Source organism: Strix aluco, chromosome 8, assembly GCF_031877795.1.
Source record: "Strix aluco isolate bStrAlu1 chromosome 8, bStrAlu1.hap1, whole genome shotgun sequence".
In the NCBI taxonomy this organism is placed as follows: Eukaryota; Metazoa; Chordata; class Aves; order Strigiformes; family Strigidae; genus Strix; species Strix aluco.
Genome location: NC_133938.1, coordinates 27309810 through 27328790, shown reverse-complemented (window position 1 = coordinate 27328790; position 18981 = coordinate 27309810).

Here is an 18981-nt window from a genome sequence, read left to right as displayed (position 1 = left end):
ACTAAACACAGAGGAAAGAGCACAATGGAAGAAGTCTTCTAAAAAGAATGTTTTGCTGCACGTGCCAATTAGTTGGATTACGCAGCTACAGACCATAGCCTTTTCTGGGCAAAGACTGCATCCTAACACAGGCTTGCCTATAGCCTCCTACAGTGAAGCTTCACAGAGGTGGTAGCCTATCTTGGTAGAATTACCCATTAATAGTTTGTCAGTAGCACTGAGTAACTGCACAGCTTTGAGATGCTTTGATTCGAAATCTTAATTTTAAACTAAAAAGTTTTAGAAAAATAAAAAACTTTTAAAAATTCAAATTTAAAATAGCAGTTCCAATTCAGGGTCTGACTAGAATACACAAAGGATTCTAACCATTTTTTTTTTTTTTTTAAATAAAAAGAAACAGGTGCAACAGTGTATAAAGAAAGACAAAAACACAAGAGGAGCAAATTACATATTAGGGAAGCAAATCATGTAGCCAAACACTTTTAGATATTATACATCATAGGTGCACAAATTCTAAGAACTATGAATTCTCATCACACCAGCAATAAGATATGAGCCACTGCAGCCCAATTGTGCAATTGGTTCTTTAGACAGGAATGTAAATTAGTAAGAGCACAGTAGCATCATATTATGGATTCCAGGCATATCCTTGTAGAAACAGTGACATGGAATGAGACATCTTGAAGTACACTGCAAATGGTCAGCCCTGAGTACATCTACATTCTCTCTTGACCCAGTTGCATAAACACTTTCTAGCAGGTAGTGCCCTTGGGCTATCCAAGACTTCCCCTGGGGCTGGTAGATCTGACATAGGTAGGTGGACATACTGCCCATTCCCTGCTGCAGTGGCAAATGGATGCCACAGGGTATCCTAGAGCATCTCAGTAGGGCTAGATACCTGTGTTTACACAACTGCATCAAGCTTTTTTCTTAACTATATTAGCTAAAGGTTTCACATTTGCTAGCTTTTCTTACCCACCCTTGGCATCTTAAACCACTTACTGAAAAGCTGTTTTATCTATAATTTACTTTCCCTCCAAAATTACTACGACAATTATCACAAGAGGTCCATGCTTATATGTAAATCTTTGTGTCCTGCACCTCAGATTTTGCTCAACTCAAAGTACAGTGCAACTATCCAGGGACTAAGAGCAGCTCCTTCCTTCAAGGACATGCACCACACAGAATGGGAAATGGGGTAGGTCCGCCCTGAGAAGTTTATGCAAGTGGGGGTTTTAACCATGGCAAACCCCCACTGATGGGCTACAGACCACCTTCACAACCCTAGCTCTTCAATGCCATGTCCTCTCTCTGGATTTCTGCAAGAAGTGCACAGATCTGAGAATAAGGGGAAAAAACTGAGAATCTACAGCATGAGGGCAGGTTGCAGTTCCTCTTCTGCAACTCCATCCCCCTGTAAGTCGTTTTTACAGGACCCCATAGATCCATAGCCTGCAGTTCTCAGTGGGAAACAAGTCAGTGAGCATAAAATCACAGCAAAGACTTTATATGGGCATTGCCTTTTTGTCCAGCTGCAAAGAGCAGAAACTTAGTAATGGTGATCAGAGTGCACTCTGCTAGGCCGGTAACGAGGCCTAAGGTATAGTGTGAAACAAACCACAGCTGAAAGATTACATTTCGTAAACATCGGAAGTGCCAGTAATCAGAAATGACAAATTGACACTGTATTTGCCAAGTCCTGAAGGAACATGCCATTCACCTAATGACAGATTTAAATTGTTACCTCTGTTTTGTGTCCTGGCTTGCCTATCTCACTAGTCTCAGATTGGTAAGTCAAAAGTTTCCCAGAACATCCATCAACTAGGGCTGTTGCTATATACAGCACCAGCCAAGGCAAATAGTTTTTTCTCCCACACTCCTTGTCTACAAACAGTGATTCCAGTAATCACCTCAGTAACAAAAGGTGAGTAAATAAGAACAAGATTTCTTTTTTCCTGAAGAAATGGTTACATACTCTATTTCATGGAGTTATTTCCTTCCTACCATGCCATGATCTGCTTTGCCTTTGCTTAGAGAAAAAGAATACAGGACTGTAACTTTACTTGCATAAATACACAGGGAAAGAAATTTGCAGTCAAAGTTCTAAAAGCAGTTTTCAGACATTTGCAGTTATAAAGATTTATCATTCACAACACATGATCCAGTCAGTTATTTATGAGTCATTCAGTACCATGGCAGATTACATCACTTCTAAACAGTGGGAACCATCAATATTTTCTATTAATTACTCTCTACCAATGAAGACATACTTAGCTTTTAGTCTCATAATTCAAGTCCACAGTTAATTAAAAAAAAAAATTCAAAAGGAAGAAATACCTACAAACTTCTAGCCTGTGAATCATTGCCCATGTTGTTCCTTCACTTATAATTTTGTCTGCTGATGAAATAATCTTATAATAATGAAAGAGGACTTTAATATTTTTAATCTAATTTCAGTTCAGATACCAATACAAAAATTACTTAGTTGTTCCTCATCTTCTTCACTCTTTCAGTACTTTTCATTTTAACTGTATTTTTGCAACAGTTTCTATTCGTGGTCACCCTGTTCTTGTTTTCTAAAACACAATTTTCTTTGTGTATTTGTCCCAGTAGCTCTCCAAATCCCTTTCCTTTCTATCTGCCTCCCATTTCTCTTTATATTCAATACTGATTTTTTTTAAAAGCATATTTAACACTCACATATTTTAGGACATTTTAAAGGGTTTGTTGTTTGTTTGTTTTAAATAATTCAGGACTTACATCCTGTAAATGGCATTGGTTCTAAATTAACATCTATCACTTACAGCCCTTTTGGACAAGTTCATATTCTTTCAGGAGTAACTTTGATGCTACTTTAAAGACCTCTCTCCACTCTATACATATTGAGCCTTCCAGCATGGTCTCTAGCACCACCACAGTCTGTCTTCATAATCAGGCCACATAACGTCCCAACACAGCACTGATATGTTAGGACACAACAAAGCCTTCCTAGAAATGCTGTTCACAGACAGGTTTTCTACAGTCCCACTCAAACCATGGCAAGGTAAAAATTGAGTTTGCTGATAGCAGCTCTCTGCTGCTCTGAGAGTGCCACCCATCTGGTCCCACAAGTTGAGTGGGCCTGCTGGTTGACTCAGAAGTCTGCTCACATGGATTAGATTGAGATGATGAATACCACGTTATCAAATACAATTCCAGAATACAAACACAGCAAAAGTTCCACAGAACAAATTAGTTAAACTTTTATTGCTGCCACATCAGCATGGCAGTTACTTCCTAGCAACATGATTAGTGCTAAAACAGGATAAAATTGCTCAGAGAATGATAAGCCTGTATTGTTTTTGCAATTGTAGTACACGGGGTGAACAGTTCACTGACATATAAAACTAAATAGTTTTACATTGTTAAGTATTGAAGAGCAGGCGAAATCCACCTCTACTCTCAATTATAAAAGTCATATAAGTTGCTGTAAAAAACAGAACAGTTGCCAACACAATAATATTCTGTCTAGCTCTGCTTTTCTAATAAATTTGTTAAGGTATAGTATTACAAAAACTTCAGGGAACTTTTTTCAACATGATCAGAAATTAGATCAAATAGTAAAGATGAACCATAGCAAACAAATTACCTGTTCTAACAGGTGAAAGTTTAGTAGAACATGCTAATCATTTTGCCTCTAGCAACTTATTCTGGACTTACTGATTATTGCGCAGTGATACATGAAGCTAATAGTCTAAATAGTCCAGACAGTTACTTTTCTACAGCTTTTGAAAGAATTCTAATTTCTGTATCTGCACTGGGTCTGCCAGACATTTTGGCTATAAAAATAGCTTTTCTACCCAGCATCTAACCATTTACAAGTGGAGTCAGCTAGCTGGAATACATCTACAACATTTGTGGAAAGGTATTAATCTACTCTGCCTGCACTTCACATCAACAGAAGAAAGATCAGTTCCAGTGCCAAGAACTACCTGGCCCCACTAGTACAAGTTTATAACCATTACTGAGAAACTGGTTTGATAAAAGCACATCTCATGACTCTGAGGCGGTTAGGCTTTAGCAGTGATGTAACTTGGAAGGATTTCTGGACAGAGAGAACTAGACTGTCATATATTTACATTATATTAATGCTGGTAGTCCTCATGGAAAGCTCCAGGCCATTAGTGCACACTGCTTTAGAAAACTCATGAAGGAGTAACAGAGAACTGAAAAGCCAGCAGGTAAGAAACTTAAGGAGACATAGGGGCATATGAGGTTTCCTGGGGATATTGCCCCACAGAATCACAGAATCAACTAGGTTGGAAAGGACCTTGAAGATCATCTAGTCCAACCATTAACCTAGCACTGCCAGTTCCTATCTACACCATATCTCTCAACGCTATGTTGACCCTACTCTTAAACACCCCCAGGGATGGGGACTCCACCACCTCCCTGGGCAATCCATTCCACTGCCTAATAACCCGTTCTGTAAAGAAATACTTCCTGACATCTAGTCTAATAAACCAAATAAACCAAACCCAAATAAACCAAACAGCTAGAAGAAGTCTGGAATGCCAGCTCACCCCCAGCCTAACCTCCTCCTCTGCACTTTCCTCCTTGGCCAGGGCCCGCACCATTAGACACCCACTCCCAGCCATAACAAGAGCTTGAGAAGAGTGCCTTGAGATATCCCAAGAGTAAGCTGCAGGATGATTTGATCCATTTCCATCAGCACAGGCTTTGCCTCACAAGGCAGCTGGGAATGGAAAACCACAACAGACTGGGGCACCTTCTTTACCTGCTACAACCGACCAGATAAATATTGCCCCCGTAAAAAAGGGCAACCTAACCAGTGTTGTATTTAGTGTAATCTATCAGTTGCAGGAGCGCTTTAGGTGCTATTCCCACGCTGTTAATGGCAATTGTTAAGTGTTCAAAGAAATAGGGTTAAAATTTAAAAGGCAATATGAATAAAACTCAGCTATTTATTAGGATAGATTCTTCTAAAATTTCAAACTAGAAACAGAATATCCACATTACCACATCAAGCCATCTTAAATTACAGTTTCTATTTCAGTAAGACTGCATAATTTTATATTTTTATAATAGAAAAGTATTTTTAACATGCACAGCTTAACCCACAAAACAATCAGTTTTAATCATTTAGGTATACAGAGGCATTTGGAGAAGCAAACTGCACCAGTCAAACATCTAAACATAAATCAGAAAAGTAAAGTTTCCAACAGACTTTTCTCATTCCTTTTTATTTGCATTTTCTTCATTTAAAAACACAATTAACATGTGACCAACAGGCTTCAGAAGGCAGAATGTTTTAATTAGGACACTGCTCCTGCAAGACCAGAAATAACAAGAGCTAAGAAGAGAAACAAAACTATAAAAAGACTCTAGCTTCCCATTTAATCTAACACAAAACTTTCTAAAACCCTCACAAACAATTTAAAGTCTACCACATGTGGAGGAGATCGGAAGCTTTCTTCTCCCTTCCAGCTTGTGCACAGTCCATTCATGCAAATGCACCAGCATACATTGGAACAGCAAGATCTAAGACTGATCATATTTAGCCCAGATGTGTAATAATATTACTGAGGCAATGAAAAAATTATTTATGACCAGTGTTGTAAAGGGGGCAATTTGGATGCCATGGGAAGTACCGGTATAGAAACTCAATGCTCCTTTGGTTCTCAAAGAATTAAAATGGCTTTTGGTCAGTTTTCCACTGCTGCTATTTTTCTTTTCTTTGGAGCTCCACTCTTCTCTTTTTTCCTTGGCCAAACAACTCTGTTGATAGATGTATAAAGCAGAGGACAGGCATAGCAGAGTCTTATGTGATAAAGAAAATATGATCCTCAAACACATTCAGGAAACTAAAATTGTTACTGTTACTTGTCTAAAGACCTCTATCAGGAAGCCATTGCATCATCAGGTTTGTCATTTAAATTCAGCTGCTTACCATTAACCTTCTTTTTAATGTGAAGTGAAAGATCTGAAAATAATTTACATCAACAAATGATTAAAGTCTGTGACAATGAGTGATAAAGCTCACTGAAGCTAAAAGCACAAAGCGTACTCTGCTTTACTGCAGCATGACAAATGAAATGGCAGATGCAACCACACTATCCAATGCAGAATTAATCCCAGAACAGATTCTCAGATAAGTGAAGAAACAAGTAGTACAGTGTCACAAGAGGGGATGTGCCTATACCTACAACATCAATCAAAAACGAACAAGAGAAACAAACACAAAATGGTGCTTTAAAAGCAAAGGAACAAGTGAACAACTTTCATAAGGAGTATTTTCAAGTACATTGTATTTTATTCCTGTATCAGTCCTGCACTGGTCCTGACCCATACTGATCAGGAAAGGGGATGAACAACAAGTTGCACCTGGACGTGTATGAAGATCACAAAGGAATTTCTCTGTGATAGAGAAATGAGATTTCAAAGGTAGCTTCACAAACAGAGCAGCATTTAGGGAAGAGATCAGGAAACATGCAAGTTAAACCCCTTTACACATCTCCTTTTCAACCTCTCCAAAGCTATATAGATTTCAACATGCAAAAAGATGAGTTATATCACTCAGTCACTTTAATATTAAAGTTCAGCTGGAACCATCCCTTCCAGGTGGCATTGCTGTTCAGCCAAAACTGCCCAGAAAGAAGGGAATCCAGCAACTGGATTCAGCCCATGATTTCTATCATGCAGTCATAGGTCTTATGCTTCCCTCCAGTTTTAGTTCATGCATTTAAAAGTAACAGTACTGTCAGGCATCAGTTTGAAAGTCCCTAAAGACATCTGAAAGGCCTCATCAGCAAGAAAGTAATTTCCCGACACTGCTTAAAGCAGGACTATATTTGTCAACAGTTTCCAGGGAACACGTGGCTAACCTCACACACACAAAAACCCAACTGGATTCCACAAATGAGTCAACTGACCAACAGCATTAACAAAAATCCTAGTCTTTTTGGTGTATAAAAAGATGTAGTTAGCTTAGATGAACAGTTATTTGTTTCTTGAACCGCTATTTGTTTATGTACGTTTCTACTCAATTTTCTTGTTCCCATCTTATTGTTACAGATGACATTTAAAAATATGCAGATCTGACTTCCGTGTTTAATTACAACTCCCTAATTTAGTTTTTAGATATGTAACCAGCATTTTCCATGAAAGACATTTTACTTCAAATATAATAGTATCTTTACAACCTGCTGCTGTAACCTTTTTTTCCTCTTCCTGCTACTAATATAACATACAAGCAACAAAACAATTCCATCTAATGACAGGTGATGTCAAAGCACTCCTAGAACTGCAGATGACAGTGTCCAGAATGGGACTGCATAACTACTACTGCCCGTGGAGAAGAAAAAAGACAAAACCCAAACCAAAAAAGCAGGAAGCCCACATATTGCCTTTACCTTTCAAGTTCTTACCTGCATCAGCTTCTCCCTCCACCAGTACATTCTTGAGGATCCAGGGAAGGTTTTTGTTTTCTGTTTGGGTTTTTCTCCCCTCTGTGTGTCCCCCCCCCCCCCCCCCTTGAAGTATCTAACTTCATAAAAAGTCCTGAATAGTTCAGTTAATTCAAGTATACTTTATATTGGTTAGTTGCTGTGCATGCCCCTCTAGATTCTCAACAAGACTAGTCACATGTTTGCCTTAATTTTCTAAAGTTATTTTTCCCCCCTTAGAGACAAATCTGATATTTTACATAGTGGGCATGCTTAAATTTCAAGAGAGATCACTTCCTGCCATCCAGTTTTGAAGAGCAATGCAGCTTTATTTACTATTACAAGTATGTAGCATATAGAAAGTCCTCAACATGCTAAGATGGCGCTACTTCTGATTAGATAATAGAGTATTAACTGACAATCTTCAAAGAGTTAATAAGAGCTGTTAGGCTTTGCTAGAAAGACTGATACTACGCCAGATGTATATACATACATTTTCCACAGTGGCTACAGAGATATTTATGTTAAGAAAAGCATGGGGAGTTATCTGCATTTTGTTACAACTACATAATATTCTGCCTCATGTACAAGTCTGTCAGAATTAGAAGACGAAGAAAATCAATACACAGCTAAGCTTACAAGAGACAAGGCAGACTTCTTTATACGCCTATAGCAGAAGTAGGTTTAATTTGGCACTACTGCTTCTTATCCACATCTAAAGAGAAGATAAACCATACCCAGCCGTTTCTAGTCCTTCTGAGAATTAACTCCTAAAAGCAGAGCTGAAATTCTGATGCTAGAGAAACAAGTTCCACATCTTTGCTGATGGTTTGTTCACCCATGGACTCTGCTATTAAGCCAGCTGCTGGGCTCAGAAGCTCATCTTTTCAACAACAGCTGGAATTTGAAATGATCCAACATAGGTCCTACCCTGGGAGGACCAAGCCCCCATGCAGAACAGCAACAAGAAGCTTCTGTTACTCACCTTAACCATGTTCTGTGTAGAAACAGATTTTCATTTTCTTATATACAAGGCTATCCCAGCAGAGACTAGAAAATCTGAGGCAGAAGACTTTAAATATTATAGGTGTGTTTGATGTCTTTTTTTTTTTTAACTGAAATCTCAGGATTGTACAGGGCTCAGTTACTGAACCAAGACAAAAAAAGTTTGGAGCTACTCTTCAGAATCACCTAAGTCTAATTCTTAGACTTGCCTATCTTCCATTCATAGACTCACACTGAAGACCTAAAGTTTGTTAAACCTCAACAGCTTCCTTATAAGAATTCTTTCCCATAATTGATAAGGGACTCTTAAAAAGCTGCTTTTTCTGCCTCATTCCAAATTAGACTGGAAGGCTGCCAAAAGCTACACTTGTCCTTGATCTTGTCACAGTTTAGTCCACATAAAGCAGTCTGACCAACCTGTTCACAGTGAAATCCATATTTACCTCCACTTTGTGAAGATTGTGGTTTGTTTAACAAGAGGAAGGCAACATAGCTAATAGCTGACATTTCTGAAACTGTAATGGGTACATGCACGTTGCGGAACACACAGTAGCCGATCAAGAAGCTCATGTTGTTCTAGCATATTAATAAATATTCATTAAGATGTGTCACTTGTGTTCGCTTTTAGTAATTCCTTACAAAGCTGCTGCCATCAGAGGTGCAGATTATTTCTGCCTTCCCGCTACTGTAAACAATGCGGCTCTGTATAAGGTTTCTTCAGAGACTTCTAAATTCTGGAAAATTGCCAGTTATTACTCATAAATAAATGAATTAGTACTAAGATATAAGTGTAAAAGAAGGGAAAAACCTTTAAATTCAAACATGAACTAAAATAAGCTAAATAAGAGTCTGAGTATTGTTGTGTCTAAATAGCATACTGATGGAATTTTACCCAATCACAAATTGGAATTCTTCCCCTACATGAAATATCAATACATTTCTTTGACTTTCTAAAGAAATTAAAAAATCATACAGAAAATGTCAGTGTCAAAAAGAAATAGCATCCCAAAGTGATGAGCATACTAAGTCAATTTAGGACCCCTTATCCGAAGGGAGGAATCGGAAGTGAACTTTTCAAAATTCACATGCAAGTTGTCTAGATGTTTAGGGCCTTCTTTGTATGAGCATTATCATTCTCATTAGGATCACTTGCCAGGTGACTATTAGGTGGATTTTTCTTTCGATTATTACTTGCATGACAGTTGTGCCTATTTCCTCCACCATGAAGATATACCATGTTTCTGACACAGCTATTCCAGCCCTTCTCATCTGGTCAGTGCTGCTGCAAACAGAGGCACACTTAGAGCAAAAGTGAATTCCCAACATCTCTGAGCACTCAAACATCTGACTGGGTGGTTTCCTATGTGCTCTCATTATCAACTACAAAAAAGCTTGCTCCATCGTTATATGGGAAAACATATTTAGTGTCTGGAATGAAACCTAAAATCCTGGCCTCTCTGCCATCCCATCCATCATTGCCAGTATAAATGAGAAAAAAACACATTTAAATGATTGCAAATTAGCCTTCAAATTTTGCTATCCCCTGATTATATACTGTATGCAGAAGTTCAGCAACTTTACAAGTTTGTTTACTGTTCAAAACTTCTACACAAGTCTATGATGCCTATGTATTTTGGAATATTAACTACCCACCTAGCCCTTCATTCAATATCAATATATAACAGAGCTTTATAATTTCCTGCCTTGATGAGATAGGGTGAAGGTACAGTTCTACAGATCAGAGCCAGCAGGTCTCTACACTTACAGCTTAGGTTCAATAGGAAATTAGCAAACAAACAAACAAACAAACAAAAACAAGAATGGAAAATCCAATTAATTGTCCTTCAGAAGGTCACTTCTCTTAGACATACAATAGTACACAGTCTCCTTAGCATTAAGAAGACTCCAAAAAGACAGATGCAACCCTGAGGCTTGGCGAGGAGCCAGAAAGCACATTTCTTTACTGATAGCAGTCTTGGAGGGATTTTCAGAAGTGATCCTTTCCTTCCCAAAGATTACACGTCTTCTGTAAAGCACACAAGCTTAGAACTAGCTAATCACAAAACAACACCTTCCACTACCACAATTTTCTGGTTGTGATTTTGAGAGGCATTTAAACTTCTCCTTAAAGGGTATATAAAACATGTGGTTTTGTTTTGGCAACAGTGGTTGCCACCAAACAATTCTCATCCAAGAAATTCCCACTCCATAACTTTTTGCATAATCAGTCACTCTTGTGTTGTTCACAGGAAGCGGGGACAGAATACAAAACTAGCCAATATCAGCTTTGTAAAACTAGGAGCACTCCTTATGAATCTCTCCACCCATTGCTGGGATTTGTGTCAGTAAATATGGTGAACTACTTCAGAAGAAAAATTATACATTTTAAACATAATGTACTATGCATCCACAGTCATGTAAATCTCCTCATCTTCCATTTCTACCATCCTCACCTCTATATGTGTGCACCAACACTGCAGTTTTAGGGGAAGATTAAACTTTGCTGAACTGTCATCAAAGTTTCCTTTCCTCATGTAGGTGTCTGAAGAGAGTAATTTTTTACATAGAGCTGTCCAGGGGTGCCTGATAGCACTCCTGAGAGATGTTCTGATACCACAGGTTTGGGAAATGACACATTTGACCAAAACTTTACCAGAAACAAAAAGCAGTAAAAAGTGTGCTGCCTCTTGTGTCAGCTGAAGTTTTAATGAGTAAGAGGAGTAGGTCTGCTGAGTAAGAATATGTCAGTGTTAGTTTGTAACTTCTCAGAATAAACTGTTTTATACAGTGTTCCAGGAATATTACCAAATAACTTTAGTATACCAGGTGACTCAGTGTGCTGGTGACATAGAATAATAGTTATACAAACCCAAGGAAGTCAGAGAGTTCCATGTGTTCATGCTGCTGAAAAACTCAGACACCTAACACTTGGCAAATTAGTAGAGCACTAAATGGTAATATATCCTCACAATAAATTAAAATTGCATAATGCTGGCTCAGCAATGTAAGAAAGAAAATGTGGCTATTACAAAGCAGATGTTTCAGTTAATTTGTTATAATACACTAGCTCCAAAGCTGTGGTCTACCAGAAAATAATCCAAGACCCAGACCTAGCCCAACACAGATCCAGTAGTATTAGCAACAGGCAAATAAGCTAGTGTTTACAAAGCAGAGTTTTTCTGTAGTCTCCAAAATCAGCTTTTTGAAAATCAATGTAAAATACACATTGCTCAGGTCACTGGCAGTGGCTGAGGCTCTTACTGTGCCTAGTTTTAGCTGCATCATTTCCAGGGCTCACCCTGGATGATTGCTGATGGAAACATCTCCCATGTCATCCATGCTTGCTGACAGAGGTGAGCTCTGCAATCATGATGTCAGTGTCAGAAAGATTTCTCCTGTAGAGCACAAATTCTCCAGGTGATCTCACAAGGTGCAATTACAAATAGCCAAAAGTTTCATTAAGAAAGTGTTAATGAAGACTTAACTAGTGTATTTGAGGCTGAGTGCAGGCTAGGAATGACACCCCCCAGTTTTGGGTGCTCATTTGTGTTTTCAGGAGCCATACCACATGAGATAACTAGATGCCAGCCTTTGCTGTGCCTCATTTAAAGCCAGAAGTAGATGTCCTAAGTCCCTACAAATAGACATTTTAGGTTATGCTACAGTGAGTTTCCACATCCTGCCAAAACCTGGTTGAAATGATGATTTAATCAGCACCCTCAGCTGCTGTATGGAAGAAAAAGCTCCTGTTAAATTCGATTACACAAAGTTGAGCAAAAGGGAGTTATACAGCCAGTCATGGCCAGCCAGCAATCTGCTGCTTTAGACAGACCTCTGAAAACAAATGGAGAACATTGTGTTTGAGCCAGGTATCCCATACCCCACCTGAGTGTCCAGGCAATATGTTTTAAAGGTGTTTTTCTCTCAACTTTAAAAAAGAATTTCACACAGAGCTGGGAAATCTTTGCCAGCAGCAATGGTTAGAGACCAAGAAAGGAAGGAAAAACGAGAAATCTGAAGTTCATCAGCTATATCTCTAACTGCCACATATCTCCAAGTGATATTTTCCATAAGTAAAATGTTCCATTACTTATCATATGAATCTGCTAAATGGTTGTATGTTAAGCTTCAACTCCTTTATGCCATCAGATCTTTCCATGAAAACAAGAAGAAAGTGATGCCATAAGTGGGGAAAAAAGAGCATCATTACTACATAGATTTATCATACTCATTTAGAAAACGATCCAACAGCACAGATCAGATCAGAGGTGTAATTGAAAAAAGTCTGTCCTGATGCTTAAGTCACAAGTTTAAAGAAACAGACAGGCATGCTGAAGTACAAGAGTCCTCTGCTAGACACTTAGATGAGATATAAAGATTGCCCCAGTTATTTCCTCAACATGCACAGCACACCACACTGTGCTGTTCTTTCTCTTCCATCAGATATGGGCCAAAACCCTACTCAAGAGCAACTGACAGCAATGAATTTGCATCAGGAACAAACTCAGCATTTCCAGGCAATCCTACATGGACTACAATACTTGGAACAGAAAATCCAACAACAAAAGTCAAATGGGCAACATGCACTTGCCACTATAATTGAAATCAGAGAGATCAAAATGACTACCTACTGTGCAAATAAAGGATCAAAGCAAACAGCATTGCTTCTGGTACCCAGGAGGTGATTTTTTTCTTTTTTCTTTTTGTTTGTTTAAATAAAGTGTTCTGTTTATTCATTCTTCATCTTTCAGTAGAACCATGAACGTTCCCAGTCAATGAGGCATACTTCCTCCTAGTATACTTGGAAAGAGCACACCACATTTAGAGAATTACCTCTATCACAAACATTTATTCAGTGGTGTCTTCAGAAGACCATCCATGTGATCTCTCTCAGGTTTTCTGTTTGGCATTCTTTTTGTCTCCTCCAAAGCTGGACTACAGGAGAAAGAGCACTTGATACCTGGTGAGATACGAAAGCCTTGCTCATACAGATAACCTTTCATCAAGGAAGGTTACCAGAATCTGAGAGCAGGCAAAACAAAAGGGAAGCTTCTACAATAAAATATAAAGCAATACAGGAGTAACAATGTAAAATTACACCCCACACTCCACCAACATTGCTACCTCAGGAAAAACTCATCTGTGGAAACTTTTTTCTACTTTCCCCAGTGCAACAGACCCCACCAGCACAACTGTCTCCACTCAGCTCATGGGCCTGAGCAGCAAAGGGCCACCCTGCTGACAGGCAGCCCACCTTACTTTCCCCTGCCTAGAAATACCCTCAGGATGAATAAGTGGTGGGAAACATAGGTCCTTTCCTACTATGCCCAAGCTACAATGTGTGTCCTATGAGTACACCAAACCCATTGTAAAATTGAAATAAAGCAAGGGGGGTGTGGTGTGATCTATTGATTTTTGGTTACATTTAAAACCACATTTTCTTTCTAGCTTCTGGGAAAAAAGGAAGTCTGAAAAAATAATTTTGAAGATATTTTAGAAGAGGAAGTTTTGTTTGAAAAGGTGAACAATCCCATCTCTTAAAAAGAGAGAAATTCAGAGAGACACAATTTAGAGATGGATAGGTTTTAGCCACTTTGACCCAGGACACGATACTAATGGTCACTAGTGTTCTAAATCCTTCCAGACTCCTTGTAGATTACGTATATTTTGGTTTTTATGCTGTAAACAAAGAAATTAATGGCAATTCATAAGACAAGCTTTGCACAAATTCACAAACACAAGACAGGATGGGAATATCAAGCCTGATCTCCAACATAACATTAAAGTCAACAATTGGCTCCCCATTAGTCTGGTCCTGATCAGCAAAGCTGTACTGACTTCAGACCACATAGAGATCTGGCCCGATTTAAAAGACACAAAACCCCCCCACACCATACACACAAACACAACTACTTACAGCTTACCAACGTAGCTTTTCTGTCTTTCTATGCCAGAAGTAGAAAATGTTTTAGAACAGACTGTTCAAATTTGCTTGCAGATTTATAACTGGAACATTAATTCTCTGTGACACTTATTTTTTGCCCTGTTTTTCTTTTCAGATACTATCTCCTGTGACATAGTAGCAATATATCAAAAACTGTAATTATGCAAAACCTTAACTAATAAAGCAAGTGCCAAATTACTTCAAGAAAGGTTAGGAAGAAAGGGTAATTCATTAAGCCCAGGTAGGTTTCTGAGACGTAAAATAAATACATAACATTCTTTTGTATACATTTGCAATATCAAAAACATTTATTCTACACTGACTTTCTATAAATGTTTTCAAGAGAATATTTCAGATGGAAGTAAGGAAATGTGTTCTGACATTGATTTTCTTTAAGAAACATACAGTGACAATCTTAGCATTTTCATTGGTGATTTTTCATTACTAAAAGCCCTCATACTTCTAAATATTATATCCCAGTGATGCTTTTTTAACCCTTAATTTGTAAAAGGATTTTAAAGCCCATTCACAGCATGATTTTATGCAAGAAAATCTATGACATAACCTGCTCGGTCTCTTTCTCCCCTCTCCCTCTTTATGGCTACAAAACACAAACATTAAACAAGAAGTAGGAAAGAAAGAACACATAACATCACTCATACAAATTTGCAGGTAGTGACTTATTTCAGTGGAAAATCAACTTACTTGTGATGCCCAAATTTGAAGATGATCAAGTCCGGAAAGCAGAGCTGCAAATGTAAGGAACGGGTATATTAATGGCATTCTTCACAAAAGCAGACACTTGCGTAGCTATATTTGCAAAGTAATTGCAGAAATAACAGATCACACAAGAAAATAACATTCTCATTTCCTTTTGATACGTTTAATGTTGTCAGTAGCAAAACCATCCCTAATTCATTCTAAAGCACCTGGTGTATTTTACATGTTGGACATCACTTCATGTAGACTATGATGCAATCAAAACACTACAGCTCTTAAATGAGACACTTTCAGGCTCTGCATTGGATTTCAAAAGCAAATTAAATAAACAAGAAAAGTGAAGTACCAACTTTTTGCCTATTTTTTTCTATTATTATTTCTGACAAGGTCATGTATCTGTCGAAGGAGCAGCTGCAGTGACATAAGGTATTTCATAGATAAACAGCCAGTGCAGGTCACTAAGTGGGCAGGGACACCTTCCACTAGACCAGGTTGCTCAAAGCCCCGTCCAACCTGGCCTTGAACACTGCCAGGGAGGGGGCAGCCACAGCTTCTCTGGGCAACCTGTGCCAGTGCCTCACCACCCTCACAGGAAAGAATTTCTACCTCATATCTTATCTGAATCTACCCTCTTTCAGTTTAAAACCACTACCCCTCATCCTATCCCTACACCCCCTGATCAAGAGTCCCTCCCCACCTTTCCTGTAACCCCCTTTAAGTACTGGAAGGCCACTATAAGGTTTCCCCAGAGCCTTCTCCAGGCTGAACAACCCCAACTCTTTCAGCCTGTCCTCACAGGGGAGGTGCTCCAGCCCCCTGATCATCTTCGTGGCCTCCTCTGGACCTGCTTGAGCAGGTCCATGTCCTTCTGATACTGGGGGCCCCAGAGCTGAACACAGCACTGCAGGTGGGGTCTCAGGAGAGTGGAGTAGAGGGGGACAATCCCCTCCCTCAAACTGCTGGCCACACTTCTCTTGATGCAGCCCAGGATACAGTTGGCTTTCTGGGCTGCGAGCACACATCGCTGGCTTATAGTCACATTTTGCATCCACTGATACCCCCAAGTCCTTCTCCACAGGGCTGCTCTCACTACACTCATCACCCAGCCTGTATTTGTGCTTGGGATTACCTTGACCCATGTGTAGGACCTTGCCCTTGGCCTTGTTGAACTTCATGAGGTTCGCACAGTCCCACATCTCCAGCCTGTCCAGGTCCCTCTGGATGGTCCATCCCTTCCCTTCCCTTCAGCGTGTCGACCACACCACACAGCTTGGTGTTGTCAGCAAATTTGCTGAGGGTGCACTCAATCCCACTGTCCATGTCTCCAACAAAGACATTAAACAGCACCGGTCCCAACACCGACCCCTGAGGAACGCCACTCGTCACTGCTCTCCACTTGGACATCGAGCTGTTGACTGCAACTCTTTGAGTGTGAACTTCCAGCCAATTCCTTATCCACTGAGTGGCCCATCCATCAAATCCACGCCTCTCCAATGTAGAGACAAGGATGTCATGCGGGACAGTGTCAGATGCTTTGCACAAATCCAGGTAGATGATGTCAGTTGCTCTTCCCTTGCCAACAGCTCAGCATATAGACAGACCAAGGAGATGTCTGCCTGCAAATAGCAGTATAAACTTCTGAGAAGCAGTATTTCTAGGCACTGTAATACCTAGAATGACATCATCACGGTGATCATTTACTCTGCTCCTCTGAACCATATCCCTTTAACAGGCTGAACAGAGCTTACAGTCTTTGTTTTAAAATACAGCTACCACCAGTAGTAAAGGAGGTGACATTAACCCAGGATGATGGAAACTCAGGTTCTGGTCTTTCTCTGAAGTGGTTCAAGCCCACATTGCAGGGAACCTCTGATAAAATCTGAGTGATTATTCAGCTGATTATTTACTCAACATATTTTTAAAAACATATGTTATTACTCATCATATTTACTTAAAACTGTGGTACTAGAATCCTACTGAACTCACTTAACAGTTGTATATCCAGCCATCTGTAACAGAGGAGCTTGCTATAAGAATGTTCTATCCTCAGCTGCTCAGATGAGTTGGTGCAAGTATCCTGTTAGTGAATTAGAAGAGTAATTCAGCACAGCTTTTACTTCTTAAATCATTCAGCTATACATTTTACATATGTACCTTAAACAAAATAAACTCTTCACATTAAAATTTACAAGACACCTCCTACCACCCGTTCCTTCTGAAATATATGCCCTCCCTCCACTCAAAACCTCCTGAAACTTTAGCATCTCTCTATAACAGCAATTAACTGCTCAATTAGCAGTTACCACATCACCTGTTTACCATTTATGACAACGACAAACCAACAGGAATTCAAGATTGTAATCAGCAGCAGCTGCTAAATGAGCTGTTAAACCCTATCTGCAGTGGGGCAGGAACTGCTACTTGTTCCAAGTTAGGTTACCCTTACTCAAATTACCTATATGGCTAATTTTAGATGTGAATATATCCCTCCAAAGGCATGGCATATTTTTCCTGGTATTTCTTCTCTATAGGGTTCTCTAAAACATAATTTATCTAGTTTGAAGCACTACGTTTCATTTGCAAGTGCACATCCTTGTAATGCAAAGAAAACATAGCGTTAGACTTGAATTTGCAAAAACCCTTGATGTAACACCGTAATTAAAGAACTAGAGAAACCTGAAACAGCCATTCCATTAAGGATCATTAATAAAAAGAGAACTTTCTGCTTGCAGTCTATATCCCCAGGAGGACAGCTATCTGATATTCTTTTTAAGCAAGTGAGAAGTTGTCATCTCTAGGCTGCTATTGTGCTGATCACTATTGGCAAAAGTAGAAAAGCATTTCAGTCTTCCAATTAATTCAGCAGAAATTTCCAGTCAAGAAGAACCAGTGGAGAGCCCTGGGACAAATTCCTTCTGAGCTCAGAGGAAACAGAGATTAAAATGTGATGATCTGAGCCTGTCCTTGTTTTCTTAATAGAAGGTGCATCACAGGACAGCTATCATGGTTACTCTCTGGAAAAGCTGGCAAGTAGCAATGGCTAATATGCTGCACTTAGGAAATCTGTGCCAAATTTCTCCAAAACCAGGTGCCAAAAGTCAGATTCTTGTCTGTGTTTATGCACATAGTTGCATGACCCGCATTTGATTAGCTCCCATGAACTTTGGTTTAGAAGCCTGAATCACAACTGCACAAGGTTTTAATTAGATATTCGGTCACTCTGCCCTTTCTTAAATTCCAGCCATTTATTTGCATGCTTATACACAAAGCTGGAAGCTTAGATCTGGAAGGCAAAGTGAAAAATATAAACCTCCCCAAACTAGTAAGGGATAACTAACCTCACAAGTTAGCATAGAAATCATTTCACCAGGAGAAGCCCATTGCTGAAAGACTGGGGTTTAGCAGGTAACTAAGCATTGTGCACCATGCTATGTTAGTACTGACTGGTAATTAAGTGATTTTAAAGAGCTACTGTGATTTTCTCATTACATGTGACTGCTACAATATGTCTCGCCAAAGAATAGTATAGTTTTGTCCTAAAATGGTGTATTAATTTTCAGTAATAATGGCACATCTTCATTATCAATTTAAGAAAGATAATGGAACAAAAAGCGCATCTGATGCCTATGCAAATATTTTATCCAAATCCTATTAGTCCTTAAAAACCACCTTGTTGACTAAATTCTGGCATCAGACTAGGAAACAGTCTGAATCTACAATAGAACATGAGATAAGACCATTTTTCATAAATCTTGTTGTTCAGTACATTCAGTTTGTACTGCAGCTTTTTCAGATTTATTGCAGTTTCAGCTCAGCTCAATGTATTGTATGCAGATGAACTATCACATACAGTGTGAGTTTGTCCAA